Genomic DNA, 15,657 nt, shown 5'->3' with positions numbered 1-15,657 from the left:
GGGATGAGTGGTATTTTGTGAATTTTCTTGTTACATAAACATACGTAGGATGCCTATGCATGTATGTCTATACTGGGCAGTAATGTAAGATGTGGTTTTTTTATTGGAAAGGTAAAGACACTGCTGGGAGTCACTTCAAGAGCTAACATGCTAGGCTCTGAAAGGACAGACCTCAAAGGACAGCCCACATGTGCATAGGTTGGGTAAGCCACTGCCCTCTGGTGGCTGGGGAAAGGTGGCAACAGGCCAGAGGCGCCAACAGGACCAGAGCCTAGGAGACATCTTTAATTTGTGATTTCTGTCACTGCTAGGGCTCCTTGGCCATTGTTAGGTTTTCAAGAACTATCTTCCATCACAGTAGCATCACAGTCAGTTTTGGAGGGTAGCCCTTGACGCCAAATCTGGAAGTAACTGAGAACATGAGTCCTAGGCTAGCCCACAACAAGAGTTCTGAAGTGGGCGGGGCTCAAGGACCTGGCCCTTTAAACTCCGAGCAGAGGACAAGGGGGCACCTTACAGCGTGTACATTATACTTCGATGACGCTAACCGAAAGTAAAAGCCAAACCCCGACCTGACGCCCTCGGGGGCTTCTGAGCCATGGCGACCCCTGTGTTGCAGAGTGGAACTGCCCCACAGGTTTGCTTGGCAGGTAGCCAGGCCTTTCTTCTCCGGTGCTGGGGAGGGAAGCGCTTCAACCTTTAGGGCCGTTGCTGGCCACAAACTGTGCTGCCCAGAGACAAGTAAATAATTTAAGACATAGACAGAGGGGGGGCTTTAAAATATTTGTGGAGAAGTGAAATAAAAAAATAGACTTCTCTACAAACTTTTTGAAGTCCCCTCATATCTGCAAGGCAAAAGTGAGCATCCATAGGCACAGATATACATGTTTGTGTGCGCTGCACATGTATGTTCACACACATAGTATGACACACGGGAGGGACAGTCACAGGTACCTTGTTACATACAGCCATATTCCTCACAGGGTTGGTTTACTGGGTTTGAAGGGTTCGTTTCAAGAGACAATTGAGTCAAGATATAAAGTTTAGGTTCTACATCAAGTTTATGTTCTACAGCCTAGTAGGACAAGTCCAGTCAAGTCCAGTCTGGGGTCTTTGAATCTTGTGACTATCCATCTACGTCACAAATATTGATCTCTGCTCATCTGGAGCAAAGGAGAAAGAGAAACCAAAGATGGTCAGACTGCCTACAACCCAATACAATGCTTTTGTAAGAAGACAGTAAACTGTACAAATATGCTTGATACAATTAATGTGTGGATTGTTATAGGAGCTGTAAGAGCCCCCAATAAAGTGATCTTTTAATAAAAAAAAGAAAAGAAAAAAAGTAAACTAGGTACGAAAGAAACGAAAGCATTTGTCCATGAAAAGACGTACAGGAAAATGTTCATAGAAGCTGTATTGATAATAGTCCCACAATGGGGGGTGGGGAGCCCTTATATTTACTAGCAGGAGAATGGATCAACACACTGTGACAGAGTCACATGATGAAATATGTGCTGCTGGACAATAAGAAAGAACAAACTCTTGCTCCCTCGGGGCAGGGATGGTGAGACTTAGTCTCACATACTTTGCCAACCGGAAAGGCGAGTCCCTGGAAAAGGGTGTCATGCTTGGTAGAGCGAAGGGGCAGTGCAGCAGAGGAAGACCCTCCACAAGATAGGCAGCCATGGAGGCGGCCACTACGGACTCAATCATGAGAAGCATTGTGAGTCAGAACCTAATGGACGGCACCTCACCACACTGCTACTGAGGACGGGAAGGATGAACCTCGGAAATGTGGCCGTAACTAGGCGTGACGGCGCTCCACACAAACGTTCTTCACAGCCACCCTGTGAACACAGAACAAAATGTTGTACGGACCAACTAACGTCGTAAGGACCCCCCTGCCAGAGGCCCAAGACGATAGGCACGGAAGTGGAGACACAGTCCAGGGGTGGAAAAGAGATTCGGGGGGTGGGTGGGAATTATTAAATATGTTAATGGCTATGTGTTTATTGACTGCACTATGGATGTTGTCCAATAGGCTACGTGTGTGATGGAAATCAATAGGGTTATGATGGTTACAGAGAGCCTGTGAGCCCAGCTGCCTATGCTTGGTTCAATATGCCAAAAGAAGAGTTGGGGATTAGCTAGAAGGATGTAGAGTTGGGGGGTTGGGTAGAAACCTTAGTCCCATCCAGAACTGCTGGGGGAACAGGAGATTTACATTTGAAAAAAGGCTGCAGAGAGAAAAAGAAAGTTTGACTTTTTGAATTTGGGCAGTTTGGCATTAGATGTGTTGATGCAGAGAAAGTCTGTGCCCACCAGCAGAACCCACCTTCTAGGACTGAAAGTTGAAGGGAGTCAGTGAGCAGGCAGCCTGCTATGCCTGTTATGGGAACCACCTGGGCCCGCTTATTGAGTGGAAGAGGAGGGAAATGGCAATGAAGAGAGAAGCTGTGTAGCTATGTTCCATAGGCACCCATTGGACTGGTGGTCCACATAGGCTAGACAGCGGGGAGAGGAAAGGCTCACTGGTCTGAAGTAAGGCAGTTGTGTGGACTCCTGGGCTATGGGCATTGACAGGGGCTGGGACTGAGAGCGAGAAGGGGTCAGATGATCTGAAGTGCAGGAAAGTGTGTGTGGCTGCCCACGTTCCCAGGTGGTACCCATTAGACCTGAACTATGTGGCTACAGCTGAGGCGACCAGAACTTGACCAAATGGAAAGATGTTTGATACAGTGTGCTGGTATAAATTGCTGGAATTTGATGGCTTGCTCTAGACAGGATTTTGCTTACAGGAGGGGGTACCCCCCCCCTCAAAGGAATTCTTTTCCCAGAGCTATGTAATTTCTCCCCCCCATAAAACAACCTATCACCTTCAAAGTACTCTCCATTACACTTAATAACATTTGTCCAATCTGTGATGCCATTCGTGGAAACATTTTTCACACTCATCTGTTTGGATGGCTGACAGCACCTCCCTCGCTTTTTCTCCACCTCTTCTACATCATCATATCGCTGTCCTTTCATCTCCCTCTTCATTCACGGAAACAAAAAGAAGTCTCATGGAGAGAGGTCAGGTGAGTTAGGTGTGTGGGGCAAGAGAGGCATGCTGTTTTTGCTACAACTTGGTGCACTGAGATGGCTGCGTGAGCAGGTGCATTGTCGTGGTGGCAAAACCAGTCTCCCATCTGCACAGATCAGGCCTTGCTTGTCACACACTGTTGACTCAATCTTTTCAGAGCCTCTAATTAGAAAGCGTGCTTAACTGTCTGACCTGGTGGAACAGACACCAAATGCACTAGAAGTCGACATTTTCATCTGTTCGGGAAGTCGATGGACTTCCAGACGAGGTTTGTCATCAATCGACATTTCACCTTTTTTGAAATGAGAAACCCACTCAGACACCTGAGTCTTTCCCACAGTGCTGTCCTGGTAAGCTGTGTTCAGCATCACGACCATTTATGTGGCATTTTTCCCGAGCAGGAAACAAAATTGCACAGCCAACATTCACAAAAGGTCTTCTCCGAGTACTGGGCTGTCAGGGACAGGCAATTAAGAAATTGGATATCTAAAGTGGTATGAAGTACCTGGCTTATAATTTTTTATGGCTATGTGCACAGTGAAATGATTAAAAAGGTGGGAACTTAACCCTAATGTATGAAAATAACCATGGCTAACGAGCCAGAGGATAGCCTGAAATGGAGTGGATTATTTAATATGCCTCTTTTTAATAAGAAAATAAATCATTTTATTGAGGACTCTTACAGCGCTTACAAGAATCCATACATCAATTGTATCAAACTCATTTGTACCTAGGTTGCCACCATCATTTCTCTTTTAACTTTTTTGCCATCATCATTTTCAAAACATTTTCTTTCTGCTTGAGCCCTTGGTATGAGCTCCTCATTTTTTCCCTCCCCCACCTCCCAGACCCTTGATAAATTATAAATTATTATTATTTTCATATCTTACACCACCTACTGTCTCCCTTCATCCATGATTCTGTTGTTCATTCCCCTGGGGGGTGGGTTTATATGTTGATCATTGTGGACATTTCCTCATTTCTCCTCTTTCCCCCACCTTCCCCCTATCCTCATGGTATGGCTACTCCCATTACTGTTCCTGAGGGGTTTATCTGTCCTGGATTCCGTGTGTTGAGAGCTCTTTTCTGTACCAGTGCACATGCTCCAGCCTAGCCAGATTTGTAAGGTGGAACTGTGGTTATGATAGTGGGGGGAAGGTAGGAGAAGGTAGCATTAAAGAACTAGAAGAATGTTGTGTGTTCCATCGGTGCTATGCAGCACCCTGACTGACTCAGTCCTTCCTTGTGACCCTTCTGTGAGGGAATGTCCAATTGTCTACAGATAGGCTTTGCGTCTCCTCTCTGACTCCCATCATTTGCATCAGTGTATTTGTTTGTTTGGGGTCTTCTGATGCCTGATACCTGATCTTATCAACTCCTCGTGATCACACAGGCTGGTGTGCTTTTTCCATGTGGGCTTGTTGCTTCTCTGCTAGATGGCTACTTTTTTAACTTCAAGCCTTTAAGATCCCAGATGCAATCTCTTTTAATAGCCAGGCACCATCAGCTTTCTTTACCACATTTGCTTATGCACCCATTTTGTATTCGGCAATCATGTCAGGAAGGTGAGCATCACAGAATGCCAGGTTATTAGAACAAAGTGTTCTTGCATTGAGGGAGGACTTGAGGAGAGACTCAGTGCCCGCCTGCTTCCTTAGTACTTAACACGTAAATGAATATATGTGCATAGACCTATATCCCTATTAATATATTTACATATGTGCATACCTATGTTTGTACCTCTATACATGTCATTTTCCTCCTAGTTCTTTCCTCTGTTTCTTTTTACTTTCCTCCTGTCCCACTATCATGTCTGCCCTTCATTCAGCTCTCAGTACTGGATCTCAGCTACATTGCACTTGACCAACCCCCACCAGGCATTCTATGCCTTCCTCACCATCGACTTTAGATCTCTTATTGTTCCCTTGTCCCTGAGTTTATTGGCTCCCCACCCCCCTTTCTCCCATGTCCTCCCAGAGCCATTGGCCATGTTGTTTTCTCCTTGGGATTGTTGTTCTGCCTATCTTATATGGATAGACACAAGAAAAAGGAAGGGGGTGGGGACAACCTATAAATAGTTCCAGGTCTGTCTGCTGGCCCCTCTGATTGTTTTCCAATCGGATCTGGTGAAGTGCCGCGCCGCCCACTGATTCCGAAGTCTACTTTCGGGGTTCCTTGGGGACTTCATTGCTTTGCTCCCCTTGCTGCTCTGTTGTGTTCCCTTCGTGTTTCACTCTGGTATGGGGCGGGGCGGGGCACAATATCTGTACTGTCTCCAGTGCTGTCCCCCTTAGCACTGTGGGTCAGAGAGTGGGCATCATGTCTCCTGATGGGACCAGCCCCATGGTTCTATGTACATTGGCTGCTGCAAGCAGGAATGTTGTCCTTGGGGCCAGGATTCCGTCCACTCTCTCTTTCCCTCTTAGTTTGCTTCCTGTAGTCGGGGAAGACTCTCCCCAGGCTATCTTCAATGTTGCCCTCTGTATACAATGTTGCCCTCTGTATACAATGTTGCCCTCTGTATACAATGTTGTCCTCTGTATACAATGTTGTACTCTGTAGTATAGTCTCTGGAGAGGAGGTCAACTTAGCCGGGACTGGGGCCAGCCCCGCAGCCCTTTCTGTTAGTTTGCTGCTTCATGCTGGCATGTTGCCCTCGCCGCTTGACACCCCAGGTTGAGGTCTGGCCCCTTTTAATATGGTTCCTAGAGCCATAACCTCTGTTAGTCTCACCAAACTACCTTTGTTTTCCTGACACATATGCGTAAGAGGTGGGAGAAGGTACTGATTGAATTATGATTCAGCTGGGTGACTGTTAAACAGGGCTCACCGTGAGTGCCACCCTGCTTGGTATAAAATAAGCTTTCTCAGATGCAGGAGAAGAGAGGGCAGGGCCATGTCGGACCTTTGGGAATGAGCCTCAGGAACCATGGAGGTCAGATGTGGCCCCCAGGCCTTTTCCTTCCTGGTCCCGAGCTTTCTCCACAATCACGCTGTGTTTGACCCCCTTGCCATAGTACTGTGTCATCCAAGTGAGGGTCTCCTTTTTCACCGGCCCTCTGTTTTGTCAAGCATGATGTCTTTCTCAGGGACTGGTCCTTCTGGTCACCTGTCCAAAGCATGTGACGCAAAATCTTGTCATCCTCACTTCTAGGAAGCATCCTGGCTGTGCTTTTTCCAAGACAGGCTTAATCCTTCTTCAGACAGTCCGTGGGACATTCAAAATGTGTTGCCCAACTCCTCTTCGGTCTTCCCAGCATGGCCTGGTCTTCACATACGAGGTGACAGAAACCACCATGGTGTGTTCGGCTGCGTTCTCTAGAAAAGCATAAACACTGACACTTGTCTGTGTCTGTATTTAGAAAGAGATTTAGTTCAAGAAGTGGTTCACAGAGTTGTAGAAATGGGTATTTCCAGTCTGATTCAAGTCCGTGGGTCAGGTATAAGCTGAAGGCTTCCCGTGATGCCTGCAGCGTCAGGGGCAGATAAACAGGAAGCAGGCAGACCACTGAACGGTGGGTGCAGAACAAAGCGAAGCCAAGCTTAGCCAAACGAATCGGAGGTCGGCAGTCCTGAGATCAGCAGGCGATCAATGGCTCAGATGTTGTGTTGTTGTTGTGTTGTTGTTGTTGGGTGCCCCTGAGTCGGCTCTAAGCAGCAACACCCCCGCGGACAACAGAAGGAAACACTGCACGGTCTGCGCCATCCTCACAATTGTTCCGAGGCCTGAGCCCGTTGGTACAGCCACTGTGTCCCTCCCACTCCTGGGGAGACTTGTTCTTTGTCAACGTCCCCCCCACTTTACCAAGCAGCATGTCCTTCAAGGACTGGTCTCTCCTGAGGATATGTCCAAAGAATGTAAAACCAAAAGTCTTGCCATCCTTGCCGCTAAAGCAAACTCGGCCTTACTTCTTCTAATACAGCTGTGTGTCCTCTTTGCGGTTCATAGGACTTTCAACATCCCGTGTCAGCACCACAATTCAAGAGCCTCGATTCTTCACCACTCTTATTCAATGCCCACCTTTCACTGGTATATAAAGCAATGCACGGCTAGCATCAGGCGCACTGTAGTCCTCAAAGTAACATTGTTGCTCTTTGATATTCTAAAGAGATCTTGGCAGCAGATTTATTCAACACAATATGTCTTTTGATCTCTTGACTGCTGCTTCCATGAGCATCAATTGTGAATCCAAGCAAGACACAATTCTGATCATTTATAAATTATTTTGTCATATCTTGTCCTGTCTGACGTCACCCTTCACCCACTTTTCTGTTGTCCATCCCCCAGGGAGGAGGTCACATGTAGATCGTAGTAATCGGTTCCCCCTTTCCAACCCACTCTCCCTTTATGCTCCCAGTATCACCACTCACACCACTGGTCCTGAAGGGCTCATCCGCCCTGGATTCCCTGTGTTTCCAGTTCCTATCTGTACCAGTGTACATCCGCTGGTCTAGCCAGACTTGCAAAGTAGAATTGGGATCATGATAGTGGGAGGTGGAGGAAGCATGTAGGAACTAGAGGAAAGTTGTATTTTTCATCGTTGCTACATCGCACCCTGTTTGCCTCGTCTCTTCCCTGAGAAATTATCAAGGGTTCATGAGGAAGGGGGGAGTGGGGAGGGAGGGGAAAAAAAGAGGACCTGACGCCAGGGGGTTAAGTGGAGAGCAAATGTTTTGAGAATGATGAGGGCAATGAATGTACAAATGTGCTTTACACGATTGATGTATGTATGGATTGTGATAAGAGTTGTATGAGCCCCTAATAAAACTATTAAAAATAATAATAATAAAATAAAATAATTTTTAAAAAGACAAAATTCTGGACAACTTCAAATTTCTCCATTTATCATGATGTTACTCATTGGCCAGTTATGAGGATTTTGGTCTTCCTTACATTGAGTTGTAATCCAAACTGAAGGCTGTAATCTCTGACCTTCATCAGCAAGTGCTTCAAGTCCTCCTCACTTTCAGCAAGTAAGGTTGTGTCAGCTGCAAGTGGCAGGTTGTTACTAAGCCTTCCTCCTGTCCCAATGCCACACTCTTCTTCATATAACCCAGCCTCTCTGATGATTTGTTCAGCTTACTGCTTGAACAAGTATGGTGAAAGGATACAACGCTGCTGTACACCTTTCCTGATTTTAAACCAGGACGCACTGTGCCCTTGGCTCATAGTACCATAATCTGACCACTGCTTTTCTTGCTCTGTTCTGGGGTTTGTGGGGCACAGCCTCTGGTGCCTCTGATCTTGGCCTCTGCCATTTTAACAGAGATCTGAAACGTGCTTTTCCAATGCCGCCCCGGCCCCCCCATCCCCACCCCCCCTGCTTTCTCTCTCTGCTCCAGCTCTAAAGATGGCTCATCCTTCTAGCCAAGGAGGTGGTACCGAAAACTGATCCATCTCCTCTGTTAGTGTTACACACCGCTCTCTGCAGTCCCATCCAATCATTTGGTGAGTTACAGAGACATGGGCGGAAGAGTTGTATTAGGCAATTTCCATTCACCACACACACAACGCTTTTTAATATGAGTGGACTATTGAAATGTATGAAATGTAGATCATATGCGTGATATGTGGATCCCTTCTCTAGGCCTGTGACACAGGGCACAGGGGCTGCAACAACGGGCTCAGGCACAGAACAATGGTGAGGACGATGCAGGACCGGGAGTTTTGTGCGGTTGTGCAGAGGGTCGCCATGGGTCGGACTCGACGGCAGCTAACCATAACAAGATGTTTGTGACTGTAACCCCTTTGGGGAATAGGCTGTCTTTGTTAAATTAATGAGGAAGCATTGTGTAGGGCGTGTCTTGAGTTAATCTCTTACAAAAGGAACAGATGAGGCAAGCCGAGATGGGGAAAGATAGATGCCATGCCCCAGGGAGCCCACTAAGGCACCAGGAAACAGAGCTGACGCGTTATGGCCCTTGCTCCACAGCTGACAGAAAGTCTTCCCCTCGACAGCCAGAGCCCTAAATCGGGACCCCGGCCTCCTAAATTTTGGGAAAACAAATGTCTGTCTGTTGAAGTCCGCATTTGTGGGATTTCCGTTACAGCGGCAGTAGGTAACGCAGACAGTCACTTCAGTGGCAGAGTCAGGGGGAGATCATTTCCACAGTGACCAGCAAAGACCAGAGTGGCAACCAGGCTGCGCTGACCACAGGGGTCTAAGAGAATGGATAATAAACGATGGCATTCCTAGAGCCAACCAATGATAGGTCTAGCCCCAAAAAACCATCCAGAACTCATGAGCAGAGGCTAACATCAACCAATAGAAAAATGTGAAGCCAGTTCCCAGGCGGAGCCAATTTCCTGACACGCAGTCCAGAGCTTGAGGGAAGGGTGGGGCGATGCCCTTGCGGAAAGAAAGGCCCTGTGGAGACTCCCCAGGTACGCGCCATAAATAAATACTACCCTCAACTTTTTTTTAAGCATTAGAAATGTCAATCTTTATTCATCTCGCATTGTTTCTTCTAATAGACTTTCCCTCACTGAATTTTTGTTTCAGCTTTTTGTTTGTTTTTAAATTAATCATTTTATTGGGGGTTCTTACAAATCTTATAGCAATCCATCATTCAATAGTATTAACCAAAGTTGTACATCAACATTTCCAAAACAATTTCTACTTGAGTCCTTGGTATCAGCAATTTTTTTCGCCTCCCTCTCCTACCCTCGTGAATCCTTGATCAATTCTATATTATTGATATTTCATGTCTTACACTGTCTGTTGTCTCCCTTCACCCACCTTTCTGTTATTTGTCCCCAGGGGAGGGCTATATATCCAACCTTGTGATGGGTTCCCCCCACCCCCACCCCCTAACACCTTTCCCCACTATCTCCCTCCCCTCATGTTATCGATACTCCCACTACTGTTCCTGAGGGGTTAATCTGTCCTGAATTTCATGTGCTGAGATCTCTTATCTGTACCATTGTGTGTACTCCAATCTAGCTGGATTTATAAGGTAGGACTGAGTTATGGTAGTGGGTGGAGGAAACATTTGGGAACTGGAGGAATGATGTGTGTTTTGTCAGTGCTATACTACACCCTGGTTGAATTGTCCCTTTCTTGTAACCCTTCTGTGGGGGATGTCCAATTGTCTACAGATGGGCAATGGCTCTCCACTCTAGCCCCACTCTTTCACATCAATATCATTGTTGTTTTAGATCTTTTTGTACCTGTTACCTGTTCCAGTCAACAGCTCATGGTCACACAGGTTGGTGCGCTTCTTCCATGTGGGTTTATTTGATTCCCTGTTAGATGGCTGCTTGTTTAACTTTAGGCCTTTAAGACCCCACATACTACATCTTTTGATAGCTGTGCACCATCTGCTTTCTTCGCATTTGCTTCTGTACCCATTTTTCTTCAGAGATGGTGTAGGGGAAGGTGAGTATCAAAGAGTGCCAGGTTATCAGAACAAAGTGTTCTTGTGTTAAGGGGGGCCCTAAGGAGAGGTCCAAAGTCTGTTTGCTATCTTAATACTTAACATATATACATTGGACTCTATCCCTTTCATTATAAATTAATATACTTACATATACACAAACCTATAGCTATACCTCTATAAATAGCTTTTACCTCCTATTTCTTTCCTCTATTTCTAATCCTGAGGAGAAAACAATGGGACCGGCAGTTGGGGGTGGTGGTAGGATGGGAGAGGAGGGAGTAAGGAGTAGGAGTGGGGAGCTAACAGATCTAAAATTGATGGCAAGGAGGGCATTTAATGCCTGGTCGGGTTTGATCAAGTGCAATGACTCCGAGAGGAATTACTGAGAGCCAAATGGAGGGTGAGCATCCCCCTCAACCCTTTCCCTAGGGGACCTAGCGTACTTGTGTATTGGAGCTTAAGTTCTGAGCACTCTGGTTTCAGAAAGCGATGGATGACAGCGGTGGCCCCAAATCCCTTGGCAGAGTCCCCACTTAGATGCAGCCTCCATTGAATTCCTTCTGCTCTCTAACCAAGGACGGAGATAATCTTGCCTACAAGGCAGAGTGCACTGGAATGTGGATTACCTCCCCACACTCTGCAGCCAGCCCAGGGAGGGGCCGTCTCTCTGAAGGGCTTGCCTGGGTGTCTCTGACGGAGATCACCATACTGGGGGGTCAAATAGTCCTCAGTCATGCCTCACCCCGACTACCTTGGTCAGAAGGCCCTGGACCCATCTTGTAAATTCTTCCACCTAACACCACACATGTGCCAATCATGGTGGCATTCCCACTGTTGTAGTCCCGCCTGTAACTGTGACATGCAGCTCTGCCACCAGTCAGGGATTCTCAACAGTTTCCTTTGTTCCCTGCCTAAAACAGCTGTGTCCTATAGAAAGAGGTACCCTGAGGACTGTGGGATACCAGGGTACCTGGAAGGTCATCTCTCTCCTTCTGGGCTCTCAGGGATGCCAGGGGATTGAGGTCTTGTCCCAAGTCCTTCAGGGATTCAGAGGACCCATCTATGGTGATCTTCCTTGTCCTAAGTGCAAACAGGGGCAGATTTACTCCACAGCCAATAGAACCCTTGCCAAGAGTAAGAGCTGCAATGGAGGGAGTGGTCAAGGGGAAGTACCAGAACCATGCACCACCCACGCCCTCACTGGAGATCCATCTGAATACTACAGTCTTCCTGGAATTGCCAGTATGCGGGGCTTCAACTATTTGTTGGGAAAATTCCATGATCTTTTCATTCCGGGCTCTTTTCAGTCCATCAGAGTTGATTCCAATTCACAGCAATCCAGAGGAACAATGCCCGATAAGGTCCCCAAGGGGTTAATCCTTGCACGGAGCAGGGTGGTGGGTTTGAACAACTCACTTTGTGGTTCGCAGTGGAGCTGAAGCACTGTGCCCCAAGGGCTCCTTGTGGACGGTCACTACGATGCTGAAATGGGGCAAAGGCACTTCCTGGTGCCAAGTGACCCCTCTCAACATTGAAGGACCTCAACATTTTACGGCTCTTGCCTAAACAGAGGCAGCTTCTGAATGTCTCTGGGCAGTAGACCCATCGGCAAGCAAGGTGACCAGGAAGAGAAGAGGTGGGCTGTCTCAAAGTTGATGCCGAACATAAAACCTGCCCCAAAGCACAGCGTGATGATCTCACACCTTCTGGATGAATTGATGCTGGGCGGCATTGCCGAGGGACCAGTTTTATTTCACACTCGCAGGGAGGTGGTATGAAAGTATTTACTCTACACGAGGTCACCGAAAACTTCACAGCTCTACGGCAGTTCCATGCAAAACAAAACCCACACCCACAGGAGGCACCTCGTGTCCATTACAAATATAATACTGGAGGGGGGTGGGATACAGCAGTGCAAATACAACACCCTTAAGACCAAGGATTGGGGACTTCAAAAAGGTTTGTGGGAAAATTCCACGACCTCTTGTTCCATTTTCCCATGAACTTTTTGAAGCCCTGTCACACATATCAAAGACCTAACACCGTGCCATGGTTTTTAAAGATACTGATTTGGTTTAGACTATGTCAGTGGTAAAGTAACATCTTTCTAAAAAAAATCCAACATAACCCTGCTTTTTACATCAGCAGGTGAGTTCCGGGTTTCCTAAACCTTGACGTTGGAAATAGTGATATTTGCATCATGTGCACATTCTTCAACTAGAATAAAGAAAGAGGGGAGCTCAGGGTCAAAGTTAGGGGCTCAAGCTAACTATGTGAAGATAACCTGTCTTGTTCTAACTCTGCTACTCAATGATGCACCCTACCCACCCTCTCAACTCACCCCCTATGTCCCAGGAACCCTACGAATTCCTGGCAGGCACTGCTCAGCGTTGAGCAGCTTAGACTCCATCCTACTACCTAGGGGGCGAGGAACAAGGAAGTGAGGAAAGGAGAGAAAGGGCATTTTTATATCCCGGGCTTCTCAGACACCCCAAAAGTTCACAGAGCAAAGGACATACTTCAAGTGATTATAAAACCATTTGGTTATTTGCCAGAGCTTGGACCGATTCGCCGAAGGTGCTGCAAAACAGAGGGCATGGGGAAATTCAGTTATGAATCTACAGGAACTTCTGGATGACCTGCTATCCCTTAAGCATTCTATTTTTATTATTTATGCTTCCCTTGTTTTAAAAAAGGATTCCTCCCCTCCCTCCGCAGTATTCCTAAGGAATGGAAACAGAGCATACATTACAATTGATGAGAGAGAAGCAACTACAAGGCTTGCGGCCACTGTCTAGACCTCACACTCACAGGTGTTGCCAGAGCTAATTCTTCCCCCTCACCTCCGAGAGAAGCTCTCTAGATGCAGAGCTCAAAACAAAAGGTGCATTATAAATGGCAAAACAAGTCAACCTAACCCTCCGCAAGCCAAAGGATTATTTCAACTGATTCTGAATTACAAGGAGGTGCAAAAAGTTCGTGAAAATAATGGAATGGTTTTATCCCCCAATGGAATGTTGTTGTTGTTTTTTTAAAAAAACCATAATGGAATTTTTCCATAAATGTTTTGAAGCCCCCTCATAGTATTTTGCCTGTATAAACCTAGAGATAAAAATTAATCTTAAACTGTATTCGGTGAGGGAAAAACCTACTACATCAAGTAGAATTAACCTTAATAATATGGGAATTGTTTCGAATTTCAATAGGTGCTATAGAATAAAGTTATGTTAAGTATGTCAGGTAGTTCCACTTTCGATGTAAAAGAGAAACAAAAATCAAAGAAAATTAAGTAAAAAAATGGTATTCTTCTTGAATCAGAAATACAAGCATACACTTCTCTCTTTCTAAAAAGACCTTTACTTCCTGGCACGACGCACAGAAATGGATTTTAGAAACGATAATTGGTCAATAGCAATGAGCTCTTCTAGTGTCTAAATTGCAGTTTCTAAATCTTCCCATGAAAAGTTAAAACCACGACTTTCTTTCTTTCTTTCCTTCCTTTCTTCTTCCTTCCTTCTTTCTTTCTTTTTTTCCCAGGACTCTTTTAACCATGTGGGTCAGAATAGGTACAGGTAGATCTAAGACTGTCAAAAACCAGGAGAGTCACACCAGCGACGAACATCTGAAGGAGCCCCAAAATGGCCCGGGATGGGGTACCACTATGTATGACTTTGAGGAGATAGGCACATTCAGATATGCAAATACCACCTCCAAAAAGAATGAAAATAAAGATGGCAACATATGTACAAATACGCTTGATACAACTGGGGTACAGATTGTTATAAGATCCCCCAATAAAATGATCTTTTGAATTAAAAAAAATTTTAAGAAGTAATTATTCCAAAAATTGATAAGTGGGGAGAATCAAGCATCTAGCTTGCTTTTCTGTACATATTTTTTACAAAGTAATCCAATAATTGATAAGGAAAGTTTTCTTTCTTCTTCTTTTTAAATAAATCATTTAATTCTTTAATAAATCATTTACTACAGCTCTTATAATAATGCGTACATCAATCGTATCAAGCACATTGTACTATGTTGCCAGTATCATTTTCAACATATTTCTTTCTACTTGAGCCCTTGGTATCAGCTCCTCTTTTTCCCTCCCTTCCCCACCCTTCCACTCACGTGAACCCCTTGATAAATTATAAATTATTATGTTCATATCTTACACTATGCTGTCTCCCTTTACTCACATTTTCTGTTGCTCTTCCCCTTGGGGGGAGGGGGGAGCAAGGAAGTTTTTTTGTCAAAGGATCACAACTAGTAAATGCAGAAGAAATGACAGAATTTTAATGATCACCCATTTTGTTATCCTTTTTTTTAAAAAACAAAACAAACACCAAATGGCTGCTAAAACGCTAGATTACAGGAGGATGAGGATTTGATCCTGATCCTGAAGAGAGCAGGCTGACTACCTGTGAACTCCCTGGTCAACCTTTGCATCCCTGAAAGCAGTGATCCTATCTCAGTGGAACGCAACATAAGGACTCAGCACCATGTCTTCCTACCAAAAAAGTTGAATGTGAATCTAACCCAGCCTCTACTACTAGCGACCAATTGACAGGCAAGACAAGGGATGGATGAACTTGTTAACCACCACCACCAATTCAAAATGTGGGAAAAATCCAAGGCATACGTCCCAGGTCACTTGAGCAAATCAATGTCCTAAAGTGGGCAAGAGGCGGGAGTGGCGGCTACAGAATGAGAGACTCAAGGAGGGTATCCAGCACAGGGTCACAGCCTGGGTTTTAGATCCTGTTTCAAACAAAAGAACTATAAAAAGGTATAATTAAGATAATCAGAAAAAAACTAAATAGGAACTGGAGAGTAGCTGATGTTAAAGAAAAATTGTTAATTATGCTGGATATGATAATAAGCATGATGACAATGTCTAAAAAATACATGCTAATGTACTTAAGAGAAATTGTGTATTTTCAAGGACTTGTCTTACGATGGGGAAGCCCCCTTCCCCAAATATGTGTGGGGAAGAGATTGATAAGAATGACAAAACACCCACATGGAAGAAGCACACCAGCCTACCCCGGCATGATCACTGAAGGCAAAGTGCCCAGCTGTCAAGATATAGAATTTGGGGTCCTACAGACTGGAAGATAAACAAGAGGCCATCTAACTGAGAAACAACAAAGGCCACATGGAAGAAGCACACCAGCCTGTGAGATCACAAG

At 45.5% G+C, this 15,657-nt stretch overlaps 1 protein-coding gene across 1 annotated transcript in view; it reads right to left on the bottom strand.

Moving 5' to 3' along the window:
• Positions 1–15,657, bottom strand: part of GLB1 (galactosidase beta 1) — a 102,872-nt gene that overhangs the window by 78,429 nt on the left and 8,786 nt on the right. The window lies entirely within an intron of this gene.

Source organism: Echinops telfairi, unplaced genomic scaffold, assembly GCF_000313985.2.
Source record: "Echinops telfairi isolate 266 unplaced genomic scaffold, ASM31398v2 ScPeMD7_7420;HRSCAF=8458, whole genome shotgun sequence".
Lineage (NCBI taxonomy): Eukaryota > Metazoa > Chordata > Mammalia > Afrosoricida > Tenrecidae > Echinops > Echinops telfairi.
This window is presented reverse-complemented; position numbering and strand designations above follow the sequence as displayed.